Source organism: Chlamydotis macqueenii, chromosome 9, assembly GCF_036417535.1.
Source record: "Chlamydotis macqueenii isolate bChlMac1 chromosome 9, bChlMac1.mat, whole genome shotgun sequence".
NCBI lineage: Eukaryota > Metazoa > Chordata > Aves > Otidiformes > Otididae > Chlamydotis > Chlamydotis macqueenii.
In genome coordinates, this window is record NC_141564.1 from 15,186,436 (window position 1) to 15,208,778 (window position 22,343).

Consider the following 22,343-nt stretch of genomic DNA (forward strand, 5'->3'; position numbering starts at 1 on the left):
GTGCGAGAGGCTGAGCCAAGAGGCTAAACCATGCAACGGTGCATCAGAGGGGACAGACCCTGGCAAAGTGCATACATACAAAAAAATTGCACAATTGCTTCTACTCCTACTGTGGGGATGGCATTCTCTAGAGCTGGTTAGGGCAGAAATCTGAACAAAGTCCAGCACCACCTGAAAGAAAAATCATACCAAAAGCAGCTTGGTTGAATAAACATTGAATAAGCATCAGAATTTCACCAAGCACATCAGAAAGATTTTGTCTTTAAAAAAAACCAAATAAACAAACAAAAAAACCCCACACAAACAACAAACCAAAAACCTTCCCAAAACATAAAACCAGTATTCTGTGTTTTATGCACTCAGAAGAACTAGCATCCAAGCATTGCCCCAATAAACAAGCTGCCCTCTGCTCTGCTGAGCAATGCCAACCCTCTAAAGAATTAAGCACATACGTGCTTTCATCTGATTTTGGATGCTCCTGCAAACATGAAGGACACAGGTGCCAACAAATGAACCTGCATCGTCCTGCACTGTGCAGTGCTACATTGCTGCTTTTCCTTGCTCTCATGGAAGGGAGAGGTGCCCAGTGGAAAACTGGCTGATTCCTGGAAATATAAGAAGTACTGAACCTAAATATCTATGCTTTAATATCTTAGGTCTTGGCTTACTTAGAAAGTACTATCAGGAAAAAAATCAAACTCTTAGACCAAGTTCCTCTTCCTTTCTGTAGTGAGTGGCGTAGGGATGCTGCACAGAAACTGGGGCATGACGCTGAGATGGAAGAGGTAAGAGTTTCCACCACCACCACAAGCACAAGCAGAAGTGTGTCAGCAGAGGTGCACCAGGGTTTATTTGCCTTGGCACAGCACTGTGACAGCGTGGTCATTCTTTCAGACTTCGGCTGTATCTCCACACATCGCTGGGCACGTGCTGGTTTGGGTGCCTGAAGAGGCTAATCCGGGTGTTTCTGTTCTGCCAGCCATGGTAGAGTGTAGACATCTTCCTTTTTGTAGTGGTTTTCACCATAGCGGGATGGAGGCAAAGTCTTAATTACCATATTAGGTTAGAAGGTCTGCAGGTGACTAAGTTGCCAAGAAAGCGTTACGCTTTGTGTTACTGAAACTGATACAAGTGACACACGTTACAATAGACTATTGCCACGCAGAGAAAAGGCTGAGTTACTTGCAGCTGTAACTCCTGCTCCATTCTGGAGTAGGCTGCCTAGCAAGGCAGCAGGAAAATAGGGCTGAATATTTAACCAGTCCCCAGCGGGATGTATTTACAAGGTAAAACATCCAAAATGTTGCTTGCAGCGTTAAAGCCGCAGTGTCCTTCCCACAGCTCTAGTGCTGACTGTTGCTCTGCCTTAACACACTATGGATATACACCCCTGCCTCAGTTTCCCTCACATGAGATGGCTAACAATAATGAAGCTCATTATAGGCAAAATAACAGTGCATGCATTAAGCTATTGCCTGGTTTTGTGCAGGATTTAACACTATGTATAAAGGCTGCATCTGAAATCCATCCCCAAAACAAACCTGTGTGTTTATGCTGCATGCAATTCCTCACTGCCTGGAATTTGCTTTAGCAAAATGAGGATAAGTCAAGCACATAGTTTGGGAAGGGTTGCAAACTCTGATAAAGTTTGATCTGTATTTTACATAACTGCAAAACTAACTAGTGTTAAATGTAAAGCAAAATGATCCCTGAAGTACGCTTTTCCTACAGAAGATAGTTACAGAACAATGATCCAGGTTTGAGTACCAATCACTTCTTACACAATTTAAACCTATGTTTACCCTAGGCAGCTCTCAGCAGACAGCTGAGCAGTGAAAGACACGTAGGATTCTCTCTCCACCCCTTCCACACTTGCATACTCTTTACCATGGAACTGCACAGCAAATTTCACCCCCTGGATTTCCTCTTTCAGAGCTATAATCTGAGTTCACTTTAGAAAAATATACAGAGAAATTAAACTCTAGACTTGGTGGGCTGCTCCAGGAATATTTCTTTCCTGACAGTTTCCTGTGAAGTAATTGAAAAGCCAGGATAACTGTGCCTTCTATTGTCATGCTAGGATGTGCCAGATTTAAGTGTTACTGCACATGGTCCCATCAGCTGGGGGATGGTGAAGCCCAGGGCTTTCGGTTTGGATTCTGATGGGCAAGTGCACCTGAACTCGTTTACTAGCAGTAAAGTCTCTACAACCTCTTTGGGATTACACAGCTCCTGCAGTCCTGATTCCCAAATGACCTACTGGCAGTGAAGGGTAAGCGTCAGAAGGAACACAGCAAGGGCAAATGGCAGGAGCTGGGCAGAGCATGGGGGTCCTCCACTTTCCATCAGATAGTTCTCTGGATAAACAGACATCTTATTCCACTGCAGCTCTGCCACTCTCAGGGAGCCCTGGTGATGTGTTAAAAAATAGTCAAAAGTAATTTCAAAGAACAGGCAAAAATTAATGCAATGAGCACGCTTGATAGATAGCACACTGAGATGAGACCAGCAGAAAACTGGGTCTGCATCAATTAAAATTCCATCTTCCAGATACATTTATTGTGCCCTACTAGGTTAAGCAATTACATTTTGTAGCACTCCAGCAAGAAGGCTTTGGTTTTCTAAAATTGTTACCATGTCCACTAGCACTCACATGTGGTGTTTCAGTCATTTCTGTTGACACTTAAAGACCCAGCATCACACAGTGCTTCCAGGAAACATGTTTCTGTCTAACTGTCCACAAATTAAAATGGGGTCCCGGAACAAAAGAAACTTGATCTGTGAGGAAATTCAGATCCGGATTTGGATTCAGGTCCAAACATGACATCTGGTTTAAGAAAAAAAAAAGATAAAATAAAAAAAAAAAAAATCACACACACATTACACACAGAGATCTGCACTCCCCTGGGGTTCTGCACCAGTGGCTAGAATCTATTTTACCTTTACCCCATAGTCTTCCTGGATAACACATTTTCTATTCACTTCTTTCTTTACATAGTATTTTCAAATAAAAGGGGATGTGTGAAACTGGAAGAGTTTATACCCCACAGAAAGGGCTCCCCTCCTTCTCCAAGTGCTGCTGCAGAGCCCCGAGCTGTGTCTGCACAGCTCTGGAAGGGGTTTCTTCCCCCAGGACTGCCAGGCTCGACTACTCCTGGGATAAAAACGTTGTCCCCTTGAAACCCGCTCGCTCACGGAAGCGACTCCAGCCCGGCTGTGGCTGGCGAGCCCAGGCCGTGCCGCGAGATGGGGCTCTGGGAGCACAGCTGGAGCACAGCTGGAGCACCGCTATGCACCTGCAGGGACAGCGAGGAGCCTCCCCGGGGGACACGGGGGGCCGAGGAAACTCAGAGAAGGAACGCACTACATTCTGCACGCGAACCGAGAAACAAAAATCCAGGGCCAGAGCTGCTGCTGGGAGACCGGCAAACGCCAGTTTCCTGCTGCAGCTGGAAGCAGGCAGGCGAGCTTCTCCCCAGAGAGGCAGGTGGGAGCTGGCTGCTGGCACTGGGAGCTTCCAGCTGAGCCCCGGGCAGGAGGTGAGATGCTGAGCCACTGCCTACAGGCAGAGGTGTCCCGGGCCTGTGCTTTAGTCAGAGAGGCACCGCATAAAGTGGAGGATAAATCTTGCCTGGGTGTGTTTTGAGACAAAAGAAAGCATCTCACTTTAGAAACAGAAGAGCATGTTCACCAGCAGTGAAGCCTGGAGACAGGACCTCTGGCTGGGTCAACTGCAGCAGAGAGCACTGGGACTTGAGATCTGCTGGGCAAAGGAGAACTGTGGTCTTTGCCCAGGCTGGACTCTGCAGCAATGCCTGCCAGGGAAAGCAGTTTGATCTAAAAGGTGCTTTTTGCATAAAGGAAGGAGCCAGATGTATGTAACGCACTTTCTTATTTTAAAAAGACTTGGAATAGCCGGAAGGATGCATCAAAAGGAAAAATAAAATGCAGCCTGCTTCCTTCTGGGTACACCACTGGCTCTTCTCTTGACAACTGTTCACAGTCAAGGTATCTGCAGAGGAAGGAAGAGCCGAGCTTAGCCGATCTGCTCCCAGAACAAGCCGTGGTGCACCCAGCCTAACACGTGTCCCTGCCCCTGGGCTGGAGCAAGTGTGGGTCTTCCAGCTAGCGCTCAGCTCAGCCCAAGGGTGTGCAGGCACACAACATAGGCTGGTGGTTTACTGGCCATGTAGACATCTGGAGAGTTCAGACATCCAGGACTGCTCTCAGAATATGGAGTCTTACCTGGATTTGGATCCTACACATTGGTGATTTCATGTGAGGGGTTTGGTCTATGTGGAACAGCTCTGCATTGACAGCAACGTGCGGGTGAGGCACTAAGAGGCATCCTCCTACACGCTGGGATCCTGCATGCTATGCAGACTGGAGAAGCTGTCCTCAGCAATCTCAGAGCTGCCTACAGCTCCATGCATGCATCTTAGAGAGCCAGTGAGGGTGGGGCTGGAGTAGAAGGAGACAGACCAGAGCCCTGCAAGAAAAAGGAATGCAAAAAAAAGCTTCGGGGGGGGAGAGACAGTATTTTCTGTCACACCGAGGGTAAGCCAGTAGGTGCCTCCCGAGGAGAGCGGGGAGGACTGCTTACGGTGCTCCTTGTCCCTTGGCAGCAGAGCAAGTGCATCTGCTAATGAATAGCAGGCAGAAAAGGCAAGGAATTTTTTTCCTCCCTGCACATATTCAGAGAAGCAGAGAAGTTTTTTTTGTTGTTTTTCCTTCTCGCCCCCCTTCTTCAGGATTCTTTCATTTGTGATTTCTAATCATCATTCCACTCTTCTTTCCCTGCTTTTCTTCACTCTGCATTCGCAAGCTGCCCCCCCAGGCTTGGCACCACTCCAGACCCAATGAACTTCAGGGAAGTTTTTTCTCTCCATTCCCTGCCACCACCACCTTCTCCCACCTATTCAAACCGAACTTGTGGACAAAATAAACGCTGGCACTAGGTCATTGTCCTTCCCCTCCCCATCAGAGGATTCTGAGAGAGGATTAAACTAATCTCATACATTGACTCGCTCCTGGGTGCTGGCCTGGACTCCTGCCATGCAATGAGATGGCATGAAACGCAATGTCCCGGCAACGTGTTTCTGCAGTAACTTCCCATGCAAAGGCAGTGAAAGGACCCGACACAGGAGCGGGTGGTTCTATATTGTGCAATGTCAACACAGTCACCACATTTAAACACATTGCCTTGACTTAAAAGGAAAAAAAAAGAAAAAGAGAGCCTATAAGCCGCAAGAGAATGGACAGTCCACCCAAGCCAATCATTTAAGTGCTTCTGGATTGGCTCATTTGTTAATTAATACTTAAGCAAAGAGTAACGGAAGTTGTGCCGTGATGGCAGGGAGGCTACAGGGAGCAGGACTGCCTGGGATTTCTTTGACTCTCCTCTCTTCTCCAATGTATGCAGATGATCAGTACCTGCAGCAACCTCCCGGGAGCCAGCAGCGCCTGGTTTCTGAGTGCTTCACAAAGGAAGACAAACAGCACTGCTGCCGTTTGGCAGGTGGGGAAACTGAGGCACTGAAAGACGCAGTGACTCCCGTGAGCCCACACTAGTGAACAAATGGGTTACTGGAGTTCAGCTGCCCTGAATCCAACTCTAGTGCTTTAGTTGCTGAAAACACCAGCCCACCGCTGACACCTCTGATAGGATACTGCTAAGGCTCATCTGCTTGGAAAGCCCTAGTGAAATAAAGCTGCTGAGCTATGTGTGCAACTTCATCATCCTTCACTGACTTGCACAATGGTACTCCTGTCCAAGGATGTCAAAATGTTCAGCAGACATCAAGGCCTTGACTCAGCAGAGTGCTGAAACATGCTTTCGAATCCTACAATTCCTATGAAACAACACAACTTGTCTTTGATGGAGTTTAAGCACATTTTTAAAGTCCTGGTAGTTTTTAATTTAATTAAAGTTAACTCAACCTCAAAATTTCCAAAGAAGCAGTTAAGAATTAAAGACAGAAATGCACAGATGATTGAGGATCATAGTTTGCTGTCGATGGGCAGCATAATGTAACAGGCATCTGGCATGCAATCACATTCATTCAAGGCTTGGAGCACCAAGGTGCATGGATACACAAGAGCTATCATCCAATAGCTACAGTGGATGTGGTAACGGCATGATCCATAGAGACACAGACCAGGAGCCAGCTCCAGGCTGTGCTGCAGCCGTGCTGTTGCAAAGTTGGGTAGCGTAAGGCTCATCTGCACAGCCAAGTCATCCTGGTGGCTCCGAGTCAGGAACCGTGGCTATTCCTGGTTCCATCACAGATTATCTCTGCATCCTTCAGCAAGACATTTAACCTCTCTGTGCTACAGCTTCTCATTTCTAGGTGAAGCTAATACAGCCAACTACATCTTCATATCCCATTCACCACCACCCTTCGTGAGCAAGCTGGCAGGAGGGGAAAGGTTACTGGGAAGAAATAACTGGAGAAAAATGGAAGAGGCAAGATATGACCAGAGGCTAAAACCCTTCCTGACCCATCTCAGACACCAAGTGCTAAGGGAACAAATTCTCATTCCTGCCTCAGACTCTTAGTTGACGGGAGCAGCTCTGCAACAATACACAGATAGCAAACAATTCCAGTCACAAACACCCAGGCACAAGTGTCTAGGTGCTTTGTCAGTGAGCAATTAAATCCTGTGCTGAATAAAAATGTTAAAAATGCATCACATTGTGGCTTTAAATAGCCTCTGGTTGGAGAGACTGTTCTCACTGCCAACTTGCGCTTGGATAAACTCTGGTTTTGCCGCTGTTGGGATTCTCTGAATGTCTATCAGGCAGTTGCATCACACACTGAATAGTTTGGCATTACCTCATGCCTTCAGGGAAAGGCAGAAGAAAATGAACTACCAGCCTGTTTTCTCTGTCTACTTATTTATTTATATTGGTGAGGGGCTTTTATATTTGCTTTTTTTTGAGTGGGGGTGAATTTTTTGTCCTTTTTCTTCCTGAGCTAAGGGTAACTTGAGTGCATGGTAATAGCAAAATGTGGTGAGGAAAATACTTTGGGAAGTGTAAGTGGGGATGCAGAAGGCAGGGAAGAGAAGGAAAAACATGAGTCAAAGGATTAAATCCAAATTCCAGTCTGGGACTTTTTAACGAAGATGGAATACTGACTAGTTGAGCAAATTAAGCTTTTTTCAAGGGGGTCTGGGCAAGTGATTGGTTTCTATCCAAGCAGAAAATGTCATTCTTCCCCATCGGTACCAGTGAAAACAAAAAAAAGAGAGACAAAACACCTCCAACCCTGCTCTGAGAAATCTGAAAAGGAGGGAGAGTAGACAAGCACAAACAAGCAATTAAAAGGAAATTGCTTCTCCCTCCTCCCAGCCTTTTCTTTCGTCCCAAATTAAAGTGGAAAAATCTGATTAGGGGGGTCAAAAAGAGGAAGGACCGAAGAACTGCATCATGTGCAGTGCCACGTGAAATGGCCACTCTGCTCCACCAGGCTGTGGGCAAAAACATGCTGTGGTGATGGGGCCAAAGACCTGCAGGAACAGACAAAAACTCACTTCTCAACCTGCTTTGGTTGAACCTTCTTCCTGCCTCTGAGCCTTACTTCGATCGTTACAGTTTCTCTGCCTGAATCAACCACATGAAGTTGCTGAAAGCTTAAAATATTTTCATATATGTTGTTACTGTCTCATCAAGCCAGCAGACCAGCATTTTATTCTTCCTCCTCTAACATCTTTCTCCATGGTGTTTCCCAGAGGACAGCTGCCATCCCAGCAGAGATAGCACACACCGACCAGCAGCTACTCAGATCTTCTGCTGGAAGTCACTGCCTGCATAGCAGGTCAGCAGAGGGGAAATGTGCCCTCATCGTTGTCACTGCAATAGGCAGTCAGGGTATCCTACTCAGGATATTAATCAGTCAATTAATTAATATTAAGCCCAAAGCATAGTATCCATACAGGAGAGAGGGCATGATTCATGGGACAGCAAGAACAAACATGATTTTCTGTGCTAGCGAAGTACTTAAAAAAAAAAAAAAAAAAGAAAGAATCTAAATTATAAATAAAAATCAAAACTTTGTATCAAATCTAGATTCACTTGTGCACCCAATGGTCAGGAACTTCAGCTCTGGATGGAAGTATCTCAAGCCACACCCAATCATCTGAGAACTCAAATTTTCTTTAAAAGTAGAGGATAAGGTTATGAGAAAAACAGGTTAATAGAAATAAGTTTTTTATAAAAACACAATGTTTGCTGCATTGGATCACAGTGAATACCTACCTAAGCAAGCACCCCAGTCTCAACAGAAACCACAGCAGTTGCTAGACAGAGCACACAATATGTGTCGTACTTCTCCCTTAAATTCTTCCAGTTTCCAACTATTTTCAGCTCCAGAACTTCCCAAGTCAGAGGGGCATTTTCTATGGTTGGTAACCCCAGCTGGATTTCTCTTTCCTGAACTTCCACAACCTTCCCTTGAAAATACATAAGAGTTTAGCCTCTACAGCATCTTTTGGAAAGGAGACCCTCAGTCCTCCAATATGTAAGGTCATTCAGGTGCTATTTATAATATCAGGTAGTGATGTACATAATAATTTGGCAGTTTGTAGGGCCAGCAAAATTCTCAGCTCATCTGTTGAAAACAGTCCTTAACACTTTACTTGTGGGGAAATTGCAACTGTTTCTCCTGCATATCCAAACTGTCCAAAACAATGACCTGTGGCAATGCGTATTATGCAGCTCAGCTAAGCAAAACACAATACCACAGCTCCTAGAGTGTATTTTGCAGGAGGAGCTGGAAACCCTTTCCAGACACCCACTAATCCCACCTTACACTAAAGTAGATTCCTACGCAGAGCTTGGGTGATGACATCCATACAACCAAGACAACTGCAAAACTTGCAGCAAAACACTATGAGAAACCAGATCAAACCCACCAGACTTCTTGAGAAGCTTGAAGTCAGCACATTTGAGTTTGCCAGAGGTCGGCACATTTCCAAGGAAACCTGAGAGAAAGTATCATTGATTTGAAACACAACCACTCATAATTTTGATGAAAGTGAGAAATATAAGACATTTTGTCAAGCTCCACTTCAATATTTCAAAGTCACGCGTGAATCCAAAAATGAAGTGACAAACTTGTTGTGAAAAACACATGGGTAATGCAAAGGGAAAAGCCAGATGAATTTCTACAAAGTGTGAAGGATGTTTCCAGCATCTCTCCTGTTTGACACACATAACCAGAAAGGCTTTCTATAGTAATTTAATCTGAGCCAGCAGATATGGTCAACAGCAGGGCTCCATCTTTCTGCTTGCTGGTGAAACCCTTGTTTCACCACTCTCTCTCTACACGCTATGGTGCCAAGAGATTTATCCTGGGAAATTCCTCAGACATCAGACATCACTGACACCAAATGTATAAAAGAGTTCTTACGCATGGTAAAAAAGAACATATTTTTATATTAGACAAAACAAACACCTAAAAAGACCTAACCGCCTGCGTATCAAAGAATGAGCGCTCATTACCTCTAACTGAAACTTCCCTTCAGGATGTTTGAGTCTGTATTATTTTTTTCTCGCATTCTTAACTAAAGCATTTGTTATTGATATTTGCTGGAGGTAATGCACATATCCACCTAAGATATTCACCCTGTACATTACTGATTTATATAATTAAGTTTGTCATTTTATGCAAGTGATTATGGTTTCATAATCCATTTGCCACTGCCATGCAGACATTCCTGCTCAGGTTTGAGGAGAGGTAGGGTAGTCAGGCTTTACTTGGCTTTTATTTTGTCTTGAGAGCCTTCTGCTCAGCAGAGTCAGTTTCAGTATCCCAGAGGTCCTGGGTAACCCAGAACAATGATGCCTCACTCGTATGTCCCAGGCTTTGACTGGTACTACGGCAACAGCTAAGCCTGGCTGGGACATATTCATTATACTCTCAATGCTTGAAAACAAACAAATTTGTACAACGCACACAAACAGCCTTTTCTAATCTCTTTTAATGGCACTCTGAAGACCAGACCGCCAATTGTCCACTGTGTTCTCAACAATTTGCTAATGATAATTAAAGATGCCCAAAGTTTGCCAACTATTTCAGCACTCAATTTAACCAAGAAGATAAGGGTTCAGCAGCAAAGTAAACAAAATTAACTTGATCCAAGAAGGAGGTGTTACCTAAGAAGGAGCCCATTAGGGTGCAAAGATAGCAAAGACAAAGTAAAACGTTCTCTAAACTGCACAACAGATACAAAGAGAGATGATGCCAAAACCCTGGAATGAGATTACAAAAGCAGGAGAGTGAGTGGATTCTTTTTTCTTTTCTCTATCAGATTCCATCCCAAAGAAGTTGCTTAGACAACGGCAACCCCCTACCATACAATCTGTGTACAAGGAAAAACAAATTATGCTGTAGTAAAACTGGAAAGTCAAACCTCGTTTTTTTTTTTTTCACCAGTTGAGAGAAATTAAATACTCTTTGAGTGCCCATTTCTGCAGGACAGGACCATATTTCCTCCACAAGCTGTGAGATCACAGACATGTTGCTAGCACTTGGGAAACAGAGAGGAAGAGAAAAGGAAGAGGAGGCAACTGTAACTGGAAGCACAACTTCTGCTGCTCTGAAGTTCTGCTGGATTAGAGTCCTTTATTCCAGAGAATCATGCCAGATCATTCAGTTGATCATTAAAGCTATGATTTTGCATAGTTATTTTTAATAAGTCATACTATGGCAATGTGAAAAAGTCAACAGACAAATCTATGGTACATTTTCCCTATGTCAACACATGTACCAGGTAATCGAGTGCACGCAAGTCCTACAGCGAGACTGAACTCGTTGTCTTACATGAAACACATCCTTTCTGAACATCACCATTCTTTGCAGAAGTTCCTCTGCCATGATCCAGTGTGATAACATGTCTGTTTCCAAAAGCTGAATGGACTTTCATCAAATTCACACTTTCTATGAGCTGCACAAAAGCAAAATTGTAGCTGTGACTTCTTGGCACCCTTCAGTATTCAGCGCTTTTTTTTTTTTATTTCTATTGTCTTGTTGTATGTTTTGTGGCTTCTAAAACCTCTTTATTATCTGAGTGTGCCTGAGGTTGTTTAGAGCAGCATACCAACATCCCTAAGCAAAAATTAATAATATGGAGAACGACCTTTGTACCAAAAGTGAGGAAGTGGAGGAACACTGGAAGCAGTGGAACACTGGCACAGGTTGCCCAGAGAGGTGGTGGATGCCCCATCCCTGGAAACATTCAAGGCCAGGTTGGATGGGGCTCTGAACAACCTAATCTGGCTGGAGATGCTCCTTGCAGGAAGGTTGGACTAGATGGCCTTTAAAGGTCCCTTCCAACCCTAACCATTCTACGATTCTGTGATTAAATCCAGAATATTTACCAATTCTCTTTAATGCTTCACTTCAGACCCAATCAGAGAAGTGGGCCTCTGACCCGTGTCTGAAAAAAAAGGGCTAACACTAACTGCCTTGCTGGCAGAATAAAGTAATGAAACATGATATGCATGTAGAAGTGCACCCTAAAAAAAATGAACTGTATTCCTTATTTCTTAAAAATCATACTTTTTTTTCCCTCCAAATGATTGGTACTATTAGCCAGGAATCAGAGACCTTTTAAAATGGTAATTTTAAATCCAGCTCAATTAGCTCCTACTACTTGAACTAATCCCTACTTAACTTGAGATAACAACTATATTTTCTGAAAAAATTTTTAAATTCAAATTTTTGTAGAAACTCCCAATCAAAGAGCAGAAATACAAAGCAACAGTTAAAAGCAAAGGGAAATCTACAGCCTATAAATGTATTTTTCCAATGTAGTTCCAATTCTACTGTCATTTATTTTAATTTTTTTTTAATTCTTTGTGTAAATTTCAAATCAACAACATTTGCCTAGAGTGTTTTGCATTTATACTTTAATCTCATTTACTAATAACCCAGGATAGTTTCATGTAAATAGTCACAGGTTTGAAGACTTGCAATATCCCATTCGTAGGGTTGGATGTCAGACTTGGAGGCTCACACATCCTTGCTTTTGTTTTTATACTATCAAATTCATCCAAAGTAGGAGCCAAATCGTTACCAACACACTAAGCATTTCACATTCACCTCCTTTCTTTCTGCCCAAGTGGAAAAGACCCCAGGAAGCAGAGGGAACTCAGTCCACGGCACTCCTTGCAGATAACGCGTTTGACTTGAACCAAGCATCAGGCTCGGCAGTGACAAATCAGGACATAAGGTGGCATTATTTCCCTTCCTTAACTGTCTGCAGGGCCGGAGTCCAGATCTGCATGTCAAGAGTGATGCAGCTTTGCTACAAACAAGTTGTTTGGTATTCCAGAAACAAACAAATAAATAAACAAAAACAAAACAAAAACAAAAAAAAAGAAAATCAAGCCTGTACCCAAGACGCATTCAGAATGCTACACAAAGCCAAATCCTGACTCCTCCCTAGCTTGAAATTTTCCCCAGATACTGCATGTATAAAGTAGTCTGATGGAAAGCATCACTATTAGGCTTACAGTGCATTAACTGTAGAGGACTTCTAAGACAACATTTTGAAAATCCAGACTTCATTTGTATCCTTGACTCTGTGTTCAGCTGTGATTGCCCACAGCAGGAGCTCCGATTAGATTTATACAGATGCTTGGGAAAAGAAGTGAGAAAACAGTTGCAAAGGATATAGAAACTTGGTTTGCATGTTCATATATTCTGAGTTCACACAGAGGACTTGAAACTTTTTTTTAAGAGAGTATATAGCTGCACATTTCAGGTATAGACTTGAAACTACAAAACAGGGAATAAACTTTTCCCTCATCTTGCCCAATATTTGTGGTGTATTTGGATTGAGAAGCCTCTTTTTTTTTTTTGTCTAATATCAGACTTACAGTATGACTTGACTTAGTTCAAACCTAGAAAGTTAAGGAATAAGCCTAGAAGAGATATAAGAAGGCAGAAAGCAACTCAAGTGCTGACTGATAGGTTTGCAAAGAACACACCATCCCAAGATGTGGCAATGCTCATTCACTAACTCAAGAACATCCTAGCATCCCACAGAGCTCAGTATTGGTCCAATACTACTCAGTATTTTTATCTGGTAATAAACATAAAACCTCTGATTAAAAAAAAATTCACAGACCTTTCAGAGTAAGAAATATTAAAAAGTGGTCTAAATCCCTCTGGGAGCTGGGGTCATTCAAACAGAATTAATTTTACTACCTGCATATGCAAAATTGAGGGAGAGCACAGTACTCTGGACAGCAGTGGCGCTCAGAAGGAATTGGAGAACAGAGCGGACAAGAAACTCAACATAAATTCCTCCTACACTGTTGGGGAAACATTCAAGTTCAAGTTGGATGAGGCTCTGAGCAACCTGATCCAGTCAATGATGTCCCTGCTCCTTGCGGGGGGTTTGGACTAGACAGCCTTTAAAGGTTCCTTCCAACCCAAACCATTCTATGATTCTATGATGTGCAGAGAGAAGGTAGCAACTGGTTAAAGACACAGAGGACTGCGACCTGGCAGAAATGGAGATAGGTCAGTCTGTTTAGTCTACTGAAAAAAAAGACAACTTGGATGAGATCAACAGCTGTGTGCAAGTATGCTTCCAGTTCCATGTTCATACAGGATCTTTCATTCAACAGTTGGAAGGTACTGCTCACAATGAAAAGAAGCTGGAAACTTTAAACAACAACAGTGGTTAAACATTGGAACTGTCTCTCACACAGCAACTTCCCCATCCTCTAGTAACTCAAAATCAGGGCAAGTGCCTTTTGGGAGAGGGTGTTTTAATAAAAAACCTCAGACTCAGTATAGAGAGACCTAAGAAGAAAACTAGGAGAGCTACACAGTGCCAAAGGCAAGGCAGTCCCTATTGGGTTTAAGCTTTGTAAACATGTGTTTCTACAAAACACAAAATTCTTTGCAATATCTCCAAATATCCAGATGCATTCACTTACTTCTTCTGCTAAAACACCCTCTCATTTAATTTTTATTCTGCATTTTGCATGAAACTCACAAATGTAAAGTCCAAGCCTGTACAAATACAGGTTTAAACAGGAAAAGCTTGCCAGGTGTAATGCAAACAATCAATGTTCTCATCTGCAAATCTTGTGCCACTTGAACACTGAGTTTTGGGGTTCAGAAATAAACAAAAGTGGGAAGCACTAGTGAAAAAATCATCAGAAATTCAAGACAGCTCTGCAAAGGGTTTGTTTGTGCTTGGTTACCGTGGTGGTGGCAGTTTGGGTGAGCTTTAATTGCATCTGACCCATTTCACCACTTTTCAGTGAAAGGGGCTTAATCACAGTCCAAGAGATACAAAGCACAAAAGCAAATTTAAATAAACATCTATTTTTGGTTCCATTAATCATGAGTTCCTGACAACTTCTGGATACCACTCTCCTCTTCCCTCATCTTGCTGCAACTCTGAAGGGCCTCTTTTATCGGGTCCGTTCAGCCAGGACCACCATCTCCATGAAAGCACCCTGTGTGGCACTGGCCCACTGTCAGACATGGCTCAATTACATTCATTCCATCACCAAGAGTCCCCTGACATGGTTATTAATCACGGCCTCACTGACAGGGCGCTGAACTGTCCAGAGATGAAACTTCACATTCCCATCCAGGGCTCCCCAGGTAGGATATGGAATTTGTTTCATCTTTGTGTAATCAAGAAATGGAGCACATTAGGGGAGTGAATTAACCCCAACTTCAGGTTCATAAAGGTGTCCCTGCTCTGTTTAATTAAATCTGTCTTAAAACCTCCTAATCCCAAACTAAAGACTTAATAACATTCAGGAACCTCTTTTTCCTTACAATATATTGCTATAATCTGCTGACAGCTTAATATTGAAATAAACATGCTGCTCCTCTACCTGATCTGGCCGGTACAATGACCAAAAACCACATGACTGAAGACCAACTTCTCCTAGAATGGCAAGCACAGAGTACATGTACAAGGATATCGTATGCCATTAGTCTAAAAACCTTTTAATTTAATGCCAAAGTAAGTGTCAAGGATTGTCTGTAACATTAAAAAAAACAAAGGGGGGGTAAAAAAAAACAAAGGGGGGTAAAACAAAACAAAGGGGGGTAAAACAAAACAAAGGGGGGTAAAACAAAAAAAAAAAGTAAAAAAAAAAAGTAAAAAAAAAAAGTAAAAAAAAAAAGTAAAAAAAAAAAAGGGGGGGGGAGTAGAAGAAAAACAAGGTGTGGACTTTTGACTCTTTCTCTGAAGATGCAGAGACCTGTCCTTCTAGGCTGAAGATGGCAAGCCCTTATCCATGAGTTTTGTGTATTACACATTCCTTTGAGAGTCTTGAGGAACCAAATACCACCCCAGGTCTGTCTTTCACAGTGGAGAGAAGTTCTACTCAGGCTCTTCAAATTTGGTGGGAAATCTGATTTTGTAATTCCTTCTTTTAAAAGAAAGTGCAGATTTGTTTCAGATGACGATCAGCAAAATTCAGACCTAGATCAGAGCAGCTTCTCTGCATTAAAACATAGGTGGCTGGATTTGGCATTTTGGTACCAGAACTGAAGTATCCTGGAATATTTATCTCAGTATCTGTTTAGTCCCAAGAGGTACCAGACCATCAGCAGAGCTTTAGAAGACAGCTTGTGGAAAGCAGAGTGACTCTGCATGAGATCTTTAAGAAGGCAACCATATCAAGAGAAAAACAGTGTGATCCAGCGCTGGAGAAGGAAGAAAGAAGGAATAAAGCAGAGATGCAAGACCAGAAGCAGCAAGGCAGGCTGTTAAGACTGCCAGCCCATACTCAAAGTGATTCATGGGAGGTAAACCAACTCCTATTGCTCTCCTTCCCACAGCCGTGGTTACATCCAGGTCCAAATGAGGAAGGCTACAACCTTCAGTGCTTCTCCCTTCCTAAGATCTCTTGCCATGCCTCAGAGAGAGAAGACAGGGAGAAACGTAGAAGACTTGGACATAGCAAATGCTGCATCCAAACAGAAATGCAGCAGATGAAAACGCTTTCTACTCTTTCTTTCCCTAAGAGGATTATTTCAGCAGGGCCTGGCTGGCGTCTGCACCAGAGCTAAGCGCCAGTGACCACGCCAGCCAGCCTTACCCTCCTGTCAAAGGGTTTCATTAAGACTTTGGTTCCCTGTTGTTCTCATGGCGGCTTGCACGTGCTCACTAAGTATCCTGCATCCACTCCCAAGGTATTTGCTGATACAGAAATCTCTTCCTTCCCCTTGCCCCCTCCTCTCAGGGACCTGGGGGACAAGTCACCATCCTGCTGAGAAATTTTCATTACACAAGGATGGGACAGTGGACTCAAGCTGAATGTGCATTATCAGAGAGGCAAAGACCTTACAAATGTACATCGTGGCCACTCCTCTGACCATGCCATCAGTCAGCTAAGAGTGCACGTAAGCCACGCAGAACACAGCAAAGAGCAACAAGCTCCTTCTTTCCATGCACTGCTCTTGTTGTGGACTAACGAGATGAATTGCTGCTCTGACCAGCTCTGGGTGCTACTGCACCAGCTGCAGAGCCGCACCGTGCACTGACACCCTGGGGCCACTGTCTGGCCCCCTCTCCTTGCTGAAGAGGTATTTCAAACCTTAGCACTAAATAAAAATTCCCATATCCCAAATACTAAAGACAGGAATTTGTATTCCCTCTTTCCCAACCTATCTGCCCTGCTCCCTCAGACAGCCGGAACAGCCACGTAGACCCAAGGGAGCGAGATCCATTCCGCTCAAGACAGGGACATCAAAGGACAGTCTCACTCATGTTAAATAACACCACAAATGTTTAATCTAGTTTTGAGATGAAAGTGAGGGATTTTCATTAAGCTCAAAGGCAGAAAAGTCAGGATCCTTCTCTTCAGTCGCACGAGTAAATCCATCCGGCTGCAGAGAACAACATACTGTGGTCACAAAGTCTGCAAGCGGGGAGAACAGATGTCCCCAGATATTTAGCTCCCCAGCATCCCAGGAACGAGGGACAGCTCTACCCATCTCTATTCAGATAAGACTCAGCAGAGTCATCCAGTGAATCTGCCTGGAAACCAGCTCACTCCTTTAATTTCTCTGTTACCAGCTTGCATAAAACACAAGAAAGACTTGTCTCTGACTTAAAGGCACTTACATTACAAAAGGTAGCATACAAAAATGGATACACTCTTTCAGAAAAATCATCACTTCTCAAAAGTCACTTATAAATTCCCTTCAATTACAACTGAAGCCAGAATCCGTGCTTTTATGTTACGAGTTTCTGTAGTAACAACTGCAGCTTGAGGCAGGAACCGAAGCATCAGACAGGTCGAGTACGCCATCTGATGTGAAACTCTAGCTTCCCAGCCCCCCCCCCCCCCAATATTTCTCATACGTGATGCCTGCCTCCTCTGTGGATGTTCAGTAAAAGAGCTCAAAAGGTAATCATAAGTTATGACATTCGGAAAGCATTTTTTTTTCTAAAAAGAAATACCAGAAATCTTTTAATTAAAACCCTTCAATCATTTGGAAAATAAGAACTATCTATGTCTTAGTTTCTTCCTTTTCTTTTACTTCATCCTAATTTCATTCTGTCATTGGAGAAGCCATACTTTGATGCTCTTTGTTTTCAGATCTTTTTCTTTTTTTTGCTTCCCCCCCCCCCAACAAAAACTGAAAAATTTTGAGAACCCGAAAGTATTAGCAAACTTAAATTTTCAGAGGAATGAGGAAAAGTGGTAGCCTGCAAAGTGCTGGATGAGGTCCAAAAGGATAACTTTGAATTTCCATGATGCAGTATACAAGGGAAAGCCAAAGAAATTGTCAAAATATTTATATTTCCTATTTAGAGGTCAGAGAACTTTGCAAAAGAGACCCCTCCTATTTCCATTTTAAACAGTTTAAATTCTATTGTATTTTTCACTTGATTCTTCCTACAGCTTTAAATTTCTTGTTTGCCAAAATGTTCAAAGAACAAACCACTCCAGAAGTACTTAGCAAAATACACACTCACGAACCCAGCACTGCTGGAACCGACACAGCAGCTACATCAATTATATCATTGCACATCAGCAAGGTAACTTGAGTCCCCGTTTTCATAACTATTTAGTCCTTTAACAAAAAAAAACATAAAGACTGTATCAGCTTATGTTTGCAAGCTAGGAGGTGTAGTAAATCTTAACTCTAGGCTTAAATTAAGGATCCATCTTTTAGCAAGAACAAATACCCAAGCAATAACTATAAATATTATAATTTGCATATAAATACGTATCATTACCTGTATGTGAGTGCATATACTGCAGATAAACATATGCTACAAACTGCAGAAATAAACCGTAATTCACAAATGACTGGAGGCAGCAAGGCTGTAATCTAAGTCTAAAATACAAGAATGCCTCCGTGACAGAAGGGTATTTCATCACTAGCGATTGCCTGAGGTGGCTTAAGACACATTTCACTTGCATCTCAGACAGCGCATCAGGTTTTTGAGAGCACAGACTACTGTTGCCATCTCTTGCAGGTGTCCTCATCTGCCCCAGACAGCAAGAAGCCCAGAGTCAATCAGGGCTCAGTCCCGGTGTGCACTCAGCCTGCACAGGATCCATAAGGACCAGAGGGCAGAGCACACCTCTAACGTCTGCTGGTGCTGGCCCTGAGCTTCTGAGACTCAGCCCAGTAACTCTTGAGCATCCTGGCTCCCAATCTCTAAAACACAGACAGTAAACAATACTTAGAAAGTACACCCTAAAGTCAGCACTTGGCATTAAAGAGTTCTGTTTCCTGATGAAATCTTGAGATACAACGCTAGCAATGCAACACAGACCTTCTTCTAGCCCTCTCTTTACTTATATCACAGCATCTTAACCTCCTGAAAAATCTGTTTTTCTGGCCTCACATCCACCCCTCCCCACATATGTATCTTGTAAACTCGCTGTGAAAATCTCCTTGAAACACTGGCTGCCAGTCTGGTAACATTTAAGGTGATGCAGCTTTCAGGCCCCAGAGCCCAGGCCAGAGAGGGCAGCAGAGAAAGCAACTGCTAACATGAGAGTTGCTGCTGCTTAAAGCCTTGGGGGATCTTTTTAAGAATATAAGGTCATATATGGTTATGCGTGTGCAATATATGAATAAAGCCTTTGTCTAATTCCATTGTGTTGTAAACGAGTACATATGCCATAAGGGAAAACCACCAATGCAAACCTGCACGGCGCACAGCACCATATTCTGCTTTATGTACACAAATCCCAGCGCAAAGGCAGATGGAGGGGCCAGTTGTGTTAAGCCCAGGTGATTATGTCACAGGTTTGGGGTTTTGTTTTACATTTTCTTTACCACCGAAGTGTCCATTAACTTTTCTGAGAGCAGAAAGCAAAAGGAGAGGAATTTGTGAAGTCGGTAGCCCATATGGCTGGCAGCGAGTTAATCTGTGCCTAAGCAGCAGGTAGCGTGAGCCAGGCTGTCTGTTGGGGTTGTTAGTAACCTAGGGGCAGATCATGGAACAGCAGGGAAGAGGATAAACCCAGCCTACAAATACAGTCAGGAATGTGGCAGGAAATTATTTCTGAAAACATACTCTGAAGCATAATAGCAACAATCAGACAGTCAGACCGTGTATGAAATCTATCTGGACTCAGGGCACACAACAGGAGCACACACAAGTGTGTGATAAAACAGGTCTAGTATGTACACTTGTCCCCATATATATACAAAAACCATACACTATTCAAATAAAAGTACATGCCTATCAGAGTGTACCTAGACAAACATTACTTTCCCCTACAATTCTAAGCAAAAGAAGAACAATTTATTTGCTTATGCTTTATACAAACCATCTGCCAAATAGCTTTGTAAAATTTTTAATTATGTCAACACCAAAGAACAAAAGGTAGAATAGCAGGAACTGAGAGGTTAGGCAGTGATAGAAATTTTTTAAAAGGGAAAAAATAATGAGGAAATAAGCCATAAGTCACAAGAACAGCACAGGAGAAAGCCTTTGCAGCCACAAAACAGACTGTGACACTGGGCAGGGAGTAACCTGTGACAGACAGCCAAGAACCAGGTGGCACAGAGGGACACAACCTAAGGCAACCTGGAGCAGATTTGTAGAGGTAGACCAAAATAAGAAGCAACTCTAATTATATTTTCAAATTTAATTTTCAAAACGTCACTTAATAAGAATTTTGAAGTTTTAAGTTTTTTTCACCATTCAGGATGACAAAGAGGCAGCAAAATATTGTCTAGGCTGGAACATTTTATTTTAGTCATCTTTTCTAACTCACCACTGGCAAAATCCCAGATGACATGAACCCTCCAGCTATCACCACCTTTAGGATGAGAAGTGGCAAGCATTGGACAAACTAAGCAGCACAATCCATGCTTACTTTGAGGAGAAGGGGCGAAAGTTAATCAATTCATCTTTATAAATGTGTGGGTACAACGGTACCAATGTACCATTTAGCTCTACAACCTGTTGTCTTCTGTGATCCACAGATGATGTCCAGGAAAGAACGCAAGAGCAGGGCCATACTTCAGCCATACACTTTCCTAGTCACAAGGAGTTTGCAGCTCAGGAACTTCTGGAAGCGTTGCCTTTGTATTTAGTACCAGCAATTAGTACATTAGTAGGACTTCTATTTTGTCTTCAGCAAAGAGCAGCCCTCTTCATTGACTGTAACAAATTGCAGGACAGTTGAACACAGGAGATACTTGAAACTTCCCATCACAAGTGAGAGCTATTCTTTCCCAAAGTTAAGCACCAGAACAAATCAAACATGACAGATGCCATTTGTATTGCATATTAGCGGACTACAGGAAAGCCAGAGCTGTTAGTAATGTGTGCTTTATAAAAGCCTCCAGCACAGGCTGCATAGTTAACAGAAAAGAAAGGAAGCAATAAGGAATTATTTTCATCCAATGATTCTGATCTTCTCTGCAGCCACCTGGAAAAACAATTTTTCTACAAGTGGTAAAATTTTGAAACCTAGGTGCAATAGAAGGCTGCTCTTTTAAATAGGAAAAGTAGTGTCACCTTATCTATGAGGTACCTGACCCCTGAAAACAGATGCTTCTGTCTCAGGTGAGCACTAGAACACTGTTCAGGTTCACACAGAGTCACGCAGCAGGGAAGTTCTGACAGAAATAACATTCCTTGGGATTAATGCCTGTCACCAAAATTGCAGGATGACAGCAAAAAAGGACAGAGAAGAGCCTCCCTCGAGAATACATATGGGCTTTGGAGGGGCATTAGCCATAAGCCAAATCTTAAGGGGAAAAACAGGTCAACTTAAGTGTGAAATAATCTCAAAAGAGGTTCTCCCATGAGAGACCTGCAGTTAGGAATTGACTGTGTTTTACTTCCAGCAAATAGGAGGAATAAAGAGTCAGTGGTTGGGCAGAAGTACTGTGTGCTGCTCTCTGGATGATCTCTGTAATCTTTGTATCTGGCTACCAAGTTTCAGAGATGCTTGTTCCAGCACAGAAAGACCCTGTCAGGCATTTTACTGCATCTCAGCCATCTCTCCTCTCTTGAGGAGGGAAGTTCTGCTGAGCAGGAATCTTATCACAGGCATCCTAGGGAAATGCAAGGGGAGAAGTCGGTCTTTAGTGGGTGAAGGGAGTAGATCTGAGGTCTGCACACCTTAAACCCTAGCAACTACAGGGCATTGCCATGTCCTTCACTGCCACAGGTCTGCACGCACTGCCACCCTGTCCCAAAGATCAGTGGCACTAGTGATGCAAGTCTTGTGAGTGGGGTACTTCAGCAGCTAATTAGCACAGCTACACACTGTCCGAGCTGAAGGTGAACACAAATCTTTTTCCTCATCCTTAACCATCAGACTCCACCTTAGTCACATAGATAATGTGCCCCCAAAAGACTAAGTGTTAAGTCCCATCTGAATTTTAAGCTGCATGTGGGACTCAAAGTAGATAAACTACTGTCGAACATTCTTTGCCTCCAAAAGGCTTTCCATTAGTCCTCAAGTGCTGCTTTTCTCCCCTTCTTCAGGTTTAGACATCCTATATAGACCTATTCCTTCACACAACCTCTGCAGCTTGTTATCTTTGATCTGTACAATCTTTCTCCATCTCTGCCCTAGACCTGCAGAATGATCTCAAAGATGCCAACTCTCACAGATCACAAATATTGCCGTATTGGTCTGAAGTTCAATGCAAGATTTCTTCTAATACTTTAACTCCTATATGAGAAAATTGCTTCCCTCCTTCCGCATTTGCTCTTCTCCCTTAACTCTCAGGTCCTGCAACAGGTCAAAATATTTCTCTGCACTGAGGTCCACTTATTTCAGGTCAGTAAGGAGGAGAAAAAAAAAAAAAAAAGGAGAAGCAGCTCTTCAGAGGGCTGGGTGCAACTCTGTGCCAGTC